An 11988-nucleotide genomic window follows, 5' to 3' on the forward strand; every position below is an offset into this window, starting at 1 on the left:
GTAACATATGAAATCCACTACAACTTCATGAAAAAGCACGGAGGTTTATTTTTTATATTACCCCTCAAATGTCATGTAAATTAAGTAAAGTGACCAGTGATGAGAAAAATATAGATTAAAAAGGTAAATGTTACGAGGATTCGAATCGTCGGCTCTTTCACGACTTTGTTACTACGAGCGAACGCTAAACACTTGCTCACAATTAGTTCCTGCGATCACGTCAGTATCTTCGCACAGGTATATCAGATACATAAAAGACGCGTAAAACTTCTCCTGAGATTTCCTTAGAAATTGTGTTGTTTAAATGACCCATCTCCGTGTCCTCCCCTTGTAAGTTTTCAAAGCGCCTATGCTATTGCTGATTTCATGCGTTCGCCGCGTTTCGTATCGCTTCATAATGTTACGACCTAAATATTTAAACGATATGACAGGAGGCAGAAGTTTAACATTGAATTGCTTTCGTATTCTATTGCGTCCTTTCTCTTTATTATGGGTAGTAGCTTGGATTTATCCACATTTACAGAGAGCTGTCATTCATTATACCTGGTCGTAACTATGTCCAAGTCTTCCCGCATTTTCTTACGATCGTTCAACGTTGATAGTTTAGTGCGTGACAGTGCTCCACTGGTGAGGTCACCCGGGCCTTCGTTGCTGCTCTCTCTGTGTCTGTCTTCCCCGGACGTACACGCTCCGGTGCTGGCACTGTGGCTGGAACACGAGTTGTCTTTGTCGGGCGTCGCTTTGAACTCTGTGCCGCAACGCAGACTGGTGTCCCCGCAGAGCCGTTGCGGTATAACGGCGAGCGGCGGCTGGGTCAGCTTCCCAGGTGAGCCCGCAGTCGGGTCAAAGCGCGTGACCTGCTGCTGGCGGCGCGTGACGGCACCGCAGGACGTCACAGCCTGTGCCAACAGGACACCGTCCGCACCCACTGTGCGATCCTACCGCTCCTGTCCGCTCTGTTTCTCCGTCAGCCGTTCCGTGTTTAATTACATGGCTCCTGTGAGCTGCGGAATGTTTTCAACCCACTTATTATTTGTGAATCTAGAGCCATGCTCTGCAGACCACTGTGAAGTGCATGTCACAGAGTACTTATATGGAACAAAAAAGGTCTAATAAACTTATGTCCGTAAATACATGGTTTCCATGCTAGAGACCATTTATTCAATCATAAATTGTTACAGAGACTGCGGTCTAATACGCACTCTGCAATGCAGTCACAGTTACAGTATGCATGGTTTACTCCTGGAGGGTGGTACTGTTCCTCATACGTCATGCCCTAGCGCCTCGCCTACCACAGTAATTGGTTATGTTTTGTTCACTTATCTTGCTGACTCTCCTTGTAGTGATACAGCGTAGTACCCGATGCTTCAAATGGCTCTGAGCACTATGGCACTTAACATCTGAGGTCATCAGTCCCATGGACTTAGAACTACTTAAACCTAACTAACCTAAGGAGATCTCACACATCCATGCCCGAGGCAGGATTCGAACCTGCAACCGTAGCAGCAGCTCGGTTCCGGACTGAAGCGCCTTGAACCGCTCGGTCACAAAGGCCTGCTCCCGATGGTTCCGCATTCGAATCGACATGTTGTTTACTCAAAGGTTGTATCAGGAGACCTGTCCCTGCAGATAACAACGACAGCATTCAATGTTTGCAGCAGTTAAATATTTTCAACATATCGCGGCCCTGTCAGCAACTGCATAAATATTATTTTAATTTTAAAAACCAACAGCCTCAGTTGCAAAGTTTATCTAGATTTACCTAAGGTTCAGTCGGGATAACCCAACTTTCTTCAATAAAAGTAACTACCGTTTGTCTATACCTTTCTTTACTTCACTTTACTAGTAAATTCGAGGTCAGGAGTTAATTTGGCGTCTTGTCCTAACAACTACCCATCACACAGTTTATGCGCAGGCATAAGGTATTATGTCCGCCTAGGCTGGCCTCATGACGCTACGGTCAGTTCCAGTACAGCATTCGCGGTCGCGAAATGGGGCCGAGGCAGTTTCAGATAAGTTTTTACAATCTGACGATAATTTATGGATTAGTAGCTTTAGATTGACGATGTCCACTATGGAAAAATGGTAGTTACTGTACTTTTATTCTCAAGAAGGTTGGGTTATCCCGACTGAAACATTGGTAAATCTAGGTAAACCTTAAAACTGAGGCTGTTGGTTTTTAAAATTAAAATAATAGTTTGCAGCAGTGTTTCGCCGTTAGTGTGAGACGGTCGTTTCAGGAAACTGGAAATCATGAACGACGTACCAGAAATGTTCGCACACCAGACGTGGAGGAAAATGCGACTAATACTGTGGAAGGCTACCGCCGTGTCAGTAAGAGGCAATTGGCCCGCAAGTGCAGCGTAAGCCAGACGACCGTGTGGAACATCCTCCATGAGAATTGTTACCGCCTTTATCACTTACAGTGGGTGCAGGCCGTACTAATGACAGATTTTCAACAATGGGAGTAGTTTTGTTACTGGTTTCTTCACCAGGCAGAAACGATGCCGTGATTTATGTCATCTATCCTGCTCACAGCTGAAGCCAGCTTTACAAGGAAAAGGTATCTTCAACTTTCATAACAGCCATCTGTTGGATAGTATGCACCATCCCCGTGGCATGGTGACAGGGAATCAACATCATGGGTGCAACCGGAATGTCTGGGCCGCGGTAACTGGCCACCGTATTCTGGGACCAGTCTTCATTCCACTTCACCTAACAGGCTGAAACTATCGGCATTTCATGCGGGTGACTTTCCCTCCCCTGCTGGAAGAAGTGCTATTGATAATTAGAAGGGCTATATGGCTGCTACATGATGGTGTTCCAGCCCAATTCTCCGTTGACGTATGGACGCATCTCAATCGTGTCTTCACTTGTCGATGAATCGGACACGACGTTCCAGTTGTATGGCCTGGTCGTTCGCCAGATCTCAACCCATGCGATTTCTGGCCATGGGGTCATCTAAGAAGATTGGTTTATGCAGGCCCGCTCGGTTAGCCGTGTGGTCTAATGCACGGCTTTCCGGACTGGGAAGGCGCGCCTGGTCCCTGGCACGAATCCGCCCGGCGGACTTGTGTCGAGGTACTGTGAGCCGGCCAGTCTGTGGATGGTTTTCAGGCGGTTTTCCGTCTGCCTCGGTGAATGCTGGCTGGTTCCAGTTATTCCGCCTCAGCTACACTATATCGGCGACTGCTGCGCAAACAAGTTCTCCACGTACGCGTACACCACCATTACTCTACCACACAAACATGGAGGTTACACTCATCTGGTGTGAGACGTTCCCTGGAGGGCGGGGGGTCCACTAGGGCTGAATCGCACAATAACCCTGAAAGAGTGGTTCGATGTGGGGCGGTGGAGGGGTAAAGTGGACTGCGGTAGTGGTCGTGGGGTTGTTGGCCACTGTGGCTGCGGCGGGGTCAGAACCTCTCCATCGTTTCTAGGCCCCTGTGTAACATACAAAACAATAAATGCAAAGGTGTATGCAGAACCCATTCCAGATGTGGAGATACTAGATCAACGTATTCACGCTGCCTTCGCCACTGTTCACATGCAGCCTGGCCAATGTCAACGTGTGAGACAATACGCTACGGCGCGTACACGCATGAGTTGTAGCACATGGGAACCATTTTCAACACATACTGTAACTGTGGCTGCATTTTACAGCACGTATTACACTGCAGTCTCTGTAACAATGTATGACTGAAGAAATGGTCTCTAGCATGGAAACCATGCATTTCCGAACATAAGTTATTTCGGCCTTTTTCGTTCCGTATCCTCTCATTGATCAATCCCTGTATATACAGTGTTTAAAATATGTGTTATATGTCCGTACATGAGGTAGTGTTGGTCAAACTTAGAATAAAAGTTCCTATAGTAATATGTTGAGAAAGCAATACCTATAGAGATATCAGTCAGTCTGTCCTCTCATTCCCAATAGTCTGTTATGTAGAAGTGGACACCGTAGGCACTGCTGCTTGCTATTACCACTCACCCTGACTCATCCTTCAGCCCTTCTTCACAATGAATCACGCACCCTTTCAAATACACCGGGTTCCATTCCGATTGTGTTACATGCATTGGTCACAAGTTGCTGTAACGTCTGTTTCCTATCGATGTGGTGGAGCTGCACCAATTCCTTCAAATGTCCCCATACCCTGATATCCAATGCATTGATGTCCAGTGAATGTTAATAGACTTTCTCGGCCAATCAATCGTCCATGAAACGTTGCGGTGGGGTTCTGTCGTACGATCCACAGAAAGTGGGCTCGTGCCAGTGCCCCATCCTGGTAATTCAAGAAGTAGAAATCGGTGATACACCGATCCTATTAGCCGGCCGGGGTGGCCGAGATGTTCTAGGCGCTACAGTCTGGAACCACGTGACCGCTACGGTCGCGGGTCGAATACTGCCTCGGACATGAATGTGTGTGACGTCCTTAGGTCAGTTAGGTTTAAGTAGTTCTAAGTTCTAGGGGAATGATGACCTCAGATGTTAAGTCCCATAGTAGTCAGGGCCATTTGAACCATTTTTGCAAGTGGATGGAGGACGGGAAATCACGATTTGATGACAACGTATTGGATGTCCGCCCTACTCCACAGAACGTGGAGGTCGGGGCCTTGTTGGCCCTACAAAGGAGGACCGGCGGCGAAATATGATCCGACAACAGAATACAATACTAATGAAGGCACGCCGTTAACCGCTCACTGTTGATCACGGGAATCCGTAGCAGAAGACCCCTGCTTATACCCCAGTTGACCTAACTGGATTCGCATTCAGAAGGACAACGGTTCAAACCCGCATCCGGCCATTCTCATTTGGGATATCCGTGATTTCCCTAAATTGCTTCAGACAAATGCCGGGATGGTTCCTCTGAAAGGACACGGCCGACTTCCTTCCCCATCCTTCGCTAATCCCGTGGGACCGATGACCTCGCTGTTTGGTCCCCTCCCCCAAATCAACCGACGAACCAACCTAACGACATCGTCAGTTACGATTTCGGTGGGCACGGGACCATCCAGATTGGACTGTGCATCCATGGAAACATGTCGTCCGGTCGGAGGAATTACATTTCTCGTAACAGCAAGTTGATGATCATGTTCGGATAGGATGTCATCCAGGATAACGGCTCCTCGGCGCAGGCCGGTGGAGATAGTATTATGGTGCGGTGGACAATCATCTTGGCTTCCATCGGACCAATGGTAGCAATCGAAGGCACTATGACAACTTCCGACTACGTGAAAACTGTTGTGAACCGCTTACGTTATTTTACGCTTGATGTCGTCCCCCATGGCAAAATCAGTTTCCAGCAGGATAACTGTCTGTGTCACAAGGGAAGTAATGCGCCATTGTCGTTTGACGGCATAATTATAATCTCATGTTGATGTGCTGGCATTCGAAATCTCATGATCTGATCTCAATGTAATACATTTGGGACGGTAACTGCCTGACCTGTTCATAGAAATCTGGCCCCACATTCCTCTGGAAATCTATTAAGATCTTTTGGAATTCAAGCCACGTACAATCGCTGCTGTGCTGCGCTCCAGAGCTCGACGAACAAGCTATTAGACGCAAGATAACGCACTCACAGACGTACAGTAACAATGTAAAACTCCCACAGATCTTTAAAACGGGAATAAATTCCCAAAACGTGTCGTGCTATACATGAAAAAAACGTGACTCGTTTAGTATCCCAGAAACCTGAATTGCATCATTTGCAAGGAACTGTTGACATGAAGTTCAAAAATGGTTCAAATGGCTATGAGCACTATGGGACTTAACGTCTGAGGTCATCAGTACCCTACAACATAGAACTAGTTAAACCTAACTAACCTAAGGACACCCTACACATCCACGTCCGAGGCAGGATTCGAACCTGCGACCGTAGCGGTCGCGCTGTTCCAGACTGTAGCACCTAGAACCGCTCGGCCACATTGGCCGGCTGAAATGAAGTCCTAGAGGTTGCACTCGGAGGTGCAAATAAGACAATCATTAGGGTTTCTTCCTGCTTCATTCATATGGAACGTCGGAATAATGAATGCTTAATATCTGTGTGCGTGACTTAATTGGTCTAATCTTATCTTCGCGTTCCTTACACGAGCCGTACGTTTTAGTACATTCAGAGATTCCTCAATACCTGCTCATGATCGTATGTACGCATTCGCTGGGTGGTTGACGTCCTTTTCCGAGCGTCGGCCGTCTTTAAGCATTTCCGTGGCAATCTACCGTGAATCAAATTAACATTTACTCATTCCTTTCACCCTTCTTTGCATACGGTTAGTACACCTGTTATTGCTATTTGGAACAGGTCTCACAGAGCGGAGCAATATTTGTAGACTGGCTGGTTTTCCCCAGTATCCTGCTAATGAACCTAATTGACCTTGCATTGAGAGTACGTTATCGTTTCATTTCATATTCTCATTATTACATCCAGTAAATGAGAATGAGAGTACTTAGGGGCTTCCAATAAACTTTAGGCATAATTTCAAACCTTTACAAAATCGTTGAAACCACCTACAAGCCGCGCGGAGTGTCCGAGCGGTTTGAGGCGCCATGTCACGGACTACGCGGCCCCTCCCGCCGGTGGTTCGAGTCCTCCCTCGGACATGGGTGTGTGTGTGTCGTCTTAGCGTAAGTGTCCGCAGCTCGTGGTCGCGGGTTCAATTCCCGGGGGGTCAGGGATTTTCTCAGCCTCGTGATGACTGGGTGTTGTGTGTCTTTCATCATAATTTGATTGACTCGGAAGTCGCCGAAGTGGCGTCAGCTAAAAAGGACTTGCTATTTCGGCGACCGAACACCCCGCATGTGGTCTCCCGGTCAACAATGCCGTACGATCATTTCGTTTCAGCGTAAGTTAGTTTTAGTAGTGTGTAAGTCTTGGGACCGATGACCCAAGCCGTTTGGTTCATTTACAAAATAAGGAAAAGAAAAACGTTTATCGCTAACTACATTTTCGCTGTTGGTGCAGTAAAACTTCAGCATCAAGGGTGACATTTTAATTTGATAGTCATTCTTTGTTAACTCTATTCCTAAAACATTTTGTAGGCAACATCTATATATACCAGTGAATGAACCTGTAAAACTCTATAATTGTGGAAAACCTAGTTCAGGAGATATAGTGTCATAAAGAATGAGATGCTTGAAAATCTAGCTTTTATTAAAGGAGAATGCAAACTATTCAGATTATACTCGTGCACTGTCTGTAAATGAGAAGAGCACCTAGCGACTTCCAACATACTTCAAACGTAATCTGAAGCTCGATTCTGTAAAGAATCGGTTGTAGGGGGCGGGGGAGGGGAGGGGAAAAGTTAAACATACTCTAATGAGCCAAAACATTATGACCACCCGTTTAATACCGTGATGCTCCACTCTAGGAATGCAGTATATCAACGACTGTGAGTGTCTTGGTTTCGACAAGTCCCTGGTAGGTTTTGAAGGCATGTTGTACCAGATGCCTACGCACATGTCACGCAATGCCTGTAAATTCCGGACAGATGGTGTGTGGGTGAGGAGATGGCACCCGATAGCGTCCCAAGGAGGCTGACAAAGCTGGTACCAAAAACATGAACGTGAGATCTCTGTAACACTCCTCACAGCACTATAGAACGATCCTGGCGTTATGATACTGACAGATATCTGCTAGAAGGTGCCATCGCCATTGGAGAGGATTTCAAGGAAGAAGGGATACACTTGGTCCGCTGTAATGCTCACGTGCTCCACAGTTGCCATTACTACCGCAGGACCAGGCGAATGTCCTCCACAGCTTAATATTGCCCCCCAACTGACTGCGTAAGTGGCGAAGTGCATGTTCGAACAGCGGTTCGCCTGGATAACTGAATATCTGGACACGTCCGCCGACGGGAACAAGCGGGAGTTGTCTGTCAAGGAGCCCAGTGTCCAACAGTGTGCGCTGAACAGGTGCTCAGAAACACTCCTGCCCGCACCCGCACTGCACCCTGTCGCCAGATCTGCCACAGATTGCCGCCTGAGCCGCTTTTCAGTTCAGGCAAGCCTCTGGCGTCCGCTTTCTGTGATGAGACGAGGACATCCAGCACGTTGTCGCCGTCTCGCGGTCTCACCGACATTCGACTGCTCTCCATACAGGTTCACACCAGCACGCGAACAGTCGACCGTCTTCGCCATTTCCGAGAACACCGTTTCCAGGACCGGGCCATAAGATTCTGCTCTTAGTTAAAGTCGCTTATGTAACTAATTTGCCTCCCATATCGTCGCTAGAATGATTCCACATTCGTCTCTCCTCCGCTTATACACTCTCCTTACCGCGTCTCGCTCTCGCAGGGCCGCCAGGCGGCATTTAATCTCGCAATGGGCAGCTGTCATAATGTTTTGGATCATCAGCGTTACGCAAGAATTAGAAGTCAACATAGAGTAAACAGCGTTTACCGCAGCAGCAGTGAACATCACACAAGCTCTCAACCTTGTCAGGTAGCTGGAACTGAACAAGCTGCCTGTTGAGTGCAGTGCCGGCTCTCATCACCCCAGCGGTACGGAGCATTGAGCTGCAGCAGTATGGGCATTTACTGCACCTCTGTAGCCCTGATTTCAGTGCGTATTACCATATGGCTTAACTTAGTGTGAGGCTCTCAAACGCGTTATGAGTAAGAGCCTAAAGAAACACGACGATGCAGAGGCTGCCAGTTGTAAGTACAACCTGCCCTCGTATTGCGTATAGCACAGAAAAACTACACAGGTCAACGAAAAATTTTTTTTGAAGAACTTTTTATTTACTTTGACATCAGATCTTTATTGGTTTTTATAAGCTGAATCCAAATCTACCCTTACTTTTTGTATTACCGATAGTTTTTGAGCAACATAGTATAAAAATTCTATGCTATATGGTAAACAGGGAAATTAATGAAACGCTTTGTTACGACATAAGCATTGTTTGTATTTACAGTAAGCTACTTAAAACAATGATATGTGTTAATAAAGGCTTCACTTGTCAGCTGGAATTGGCTTGTATTTTCTTTCTTTTTCATCTTTGAAGCTTCTCGTGTAGCTTTTACTACGATGAGTCGCTAGCTGAACTTCTCGGTGAAGGGACCAACAGTAGTTCCCCATCATGTTGGTGTTCCAGCGGCCTTGGTAGCGTTTCTCCACCACTTTAATGTCCTGGCGAAAACGCTCTCCTTGCTCCTCACTAACAACTCCCATATTGTCCGAGAAGCAATCAAGGTGACTGTTCAAAAAATGAACTTGCAGGCTCATTAAACACCCTAAACTTTTAAACTTTCTTAACATAGCTATAATAGAAACATATTCTGGGTCTTTTTCATGTCCTAAGAACTTTTTAACGACTTTCTTGAATGATACCCATGCTTCTTTCTCATTTAAGGTCATTGTGGATTCAAAGTTAACATCAAACGTCAATTTTCTAATGTCAGGTCCGACAAAGAAGCCTTCTTTTAGTGTAGCTTCCGAAAGGTCTAGAAACTTTTGGCAGAGATACTTAAAACATGGTCTATCTTTAGGCAAAGCCTTTACAAACTGTTTCATTAGGCCATGCCCTACTGGTTAGATGCCGGACGAAAGGTTAGGGTAGCTTATTACCTTCTTGTTTTTCGAATTATGACCAGTAATATCAACACTGCAAAAGTAGCAATCATCGGAATGATTTCTTGGCTCCCTTCATATCATAGGAACAGCAAATATAAAGGCTTGTTTCTCCTTTTTGGACCATTTTCTCAGATCTCCAACACACCCATAACATACCTCATGCGGCGCGCAAGGTTTATCTTGATCACCAAGTTTAGATCCGAAGTATGCTAGACAAGCCTTTTTCAGAAAGTGTGTAATGTTTCTTTGTTGTTTTTTTAATTACAAATTCACCACAAATATATCAAAAACTGTCAGCAGAATTTTTACAGCCCCGATTACACAGTGTACTGAGAACATGTAGAGGAAACGGGAAAGTGAGGTTAGGTTGACAGTAAACAAAACACCATCTGTTAACACAAAAACAGAATCGACCTTTTTTGCCAGCAAATGTTTTTCAGCAGTGCTAGTAACGTCATCTACATTCCTTACACCTCCTTTTTAAATTATTTTAACTATATAAAAGCTGGTAATTTTTTTAAAAAATCGTTTAATTTAATAAATTTAACTGCAGTTTGTGAAGAAAACGGTGGGTGATACAGTTTTTTAAGTATCGTATTTGGATTTTCCACCCTAAAAACAAAAGAATAAGGTGTTCCACCAAAAAGAGTTTTTCCATCATTGGCCTGTGTTATCATTTCACCCCTTCTTATTCCATTCGCGAATGGCACGTGGAAAGAACAATTTTTGGTACCTTCTGTGTGAGATAAAGTTTCTCTAATTTTAGCGCACTCATCAGACGAGATAAATTCCAGAGAACGTAATATATTTTCTTGATTCATTTTAGTGGATGGGTTTGTTCGAATGTTTGGAGCAAGGTTCTCCGTGATAAACTACGACTTTCTTTTAACGGCTCCCGCTCCAATTCGTTGAGCTTTCCGGTGATACCGGTAATAACCCTCCCCTCCCCCCCCCCCCCCCAACTCCCTCCCTCGCAACAGTTCTTTAAAGAGTGAAATTGCTGTGTACAAAACAACTTGGGAGATTATCTTTGAAGTTTGATTGGAGTCGCTAAATGCTCCGATCATCAGACACTGGATGAGTACAGTCTGGATAATGTGCTCTCCTTTTTAAGAAAAGCTCGTTTTTCACGCATTCAATGTTTAATACATTGTACCTCCACAACTGCAGAACTATCCGACAGAAAATACTATAATTCAGCATGTACATTCAGCTGTATATGTGGATAATATCTGCAAAACGAGCTTCTGATAGAGTAATAAATTAAAACGTTATGTCTCATGCTGAAGTGTTACTGCATGACTAACGATAATGCGAGAAAATGATCTGAAATTGTCTGTAAAGTTTCTTGCAAGTAACTAAGTGCTCTCATTCTCAGATAGTGGATGAACATAGTCTGAGTAATTTGCACGCCTTGAGTAACCCTGCCTCCAGACACATGGACAGTTTCTAACTTTAATACTTATCTTATTGTTTTAAACCTTTAACTTAAAATTGTACTTTGTAATGAGTAGATTATGACAACATTTTTAATGTTTAAATTCGGTGAATAATTTATATCAGTTACTGAAAAATGAATTTCTTTATGCGCCTGCAAGCAAGCCTCTAGATATGCAACCTACAACTAGGCCCGGGTAATTTCGTTATGATAGAGTTTCTGATGCCGACTAAAGAAACCTGTGACGTATGGTGCATATCTTTTCCATCCCTTCTGTTAATCCAATCTGATAAGGGTCTGAGGTCTACTGCCAGTAGACTACTACATCGAATTAGAATTTTGCAAGCGACCTCCTTTGTGTGTGACTTATGTTTCCTCAGCATTTTTTTATTCAGCTTCCGCGTTACCCCTGAAGATAAATTTATGCGGTCGTTTCACGGTAAATCAATTTCTTCTAGACGCTTGAAGAAAGGTACTGACTTCAGTGATGAATTGCCGATCGCGTATCAGACGACATCCGAGCGTTTCAGCTATCTACGCGAACTACATTACACTTATCTACGTAGTGAGTCAGTTGCCAATCTTTGCACCAATCGATGATAGTCTAAAAGTCTTTCTGCATTTCACAGCAACTTTTTGAAGCTGTCATCCTCTAGTACAGAACTGGATCGTTTGCAAGCGGTCTCAGGTGGTTACAGAATTTATCCGGCGTAGCAGTTGTCTCCATTAATGGTCGACTGCGCTGTTGTTGAAAATTCACTAGAAACAGTAACAACTGTTAAAAATCTAAGAGTAACCTTCCGAACTGACGAAATGGAATTACCATATAAAACTAACTGTAGAAAAAACGCCAAGCTGGGATCCATTGGAAGAATATTAAGGAAATATAATTCAGCCATGAAAGAAGTGTCTTACTAAACGCTTGTAACACCGATTGTTTAGTATTATTCATTACTGTTGGGCCCTAACCAAGTAAGAT

Source organism: Schistocerca gregaria, chromosome 5 (assembly GCF_023897955.1).
Source record: "Schistocerca gregaria isolate iqSchGreg1 chromosome 5, iqSchGreg1.2, whole genome shotgun sequence".
NCBI lineage: Eukaryota > Metazoa > Arthropoda > Insecta > Orthoptera > Acrididae > Schistocerca > Schistocerca gregaria.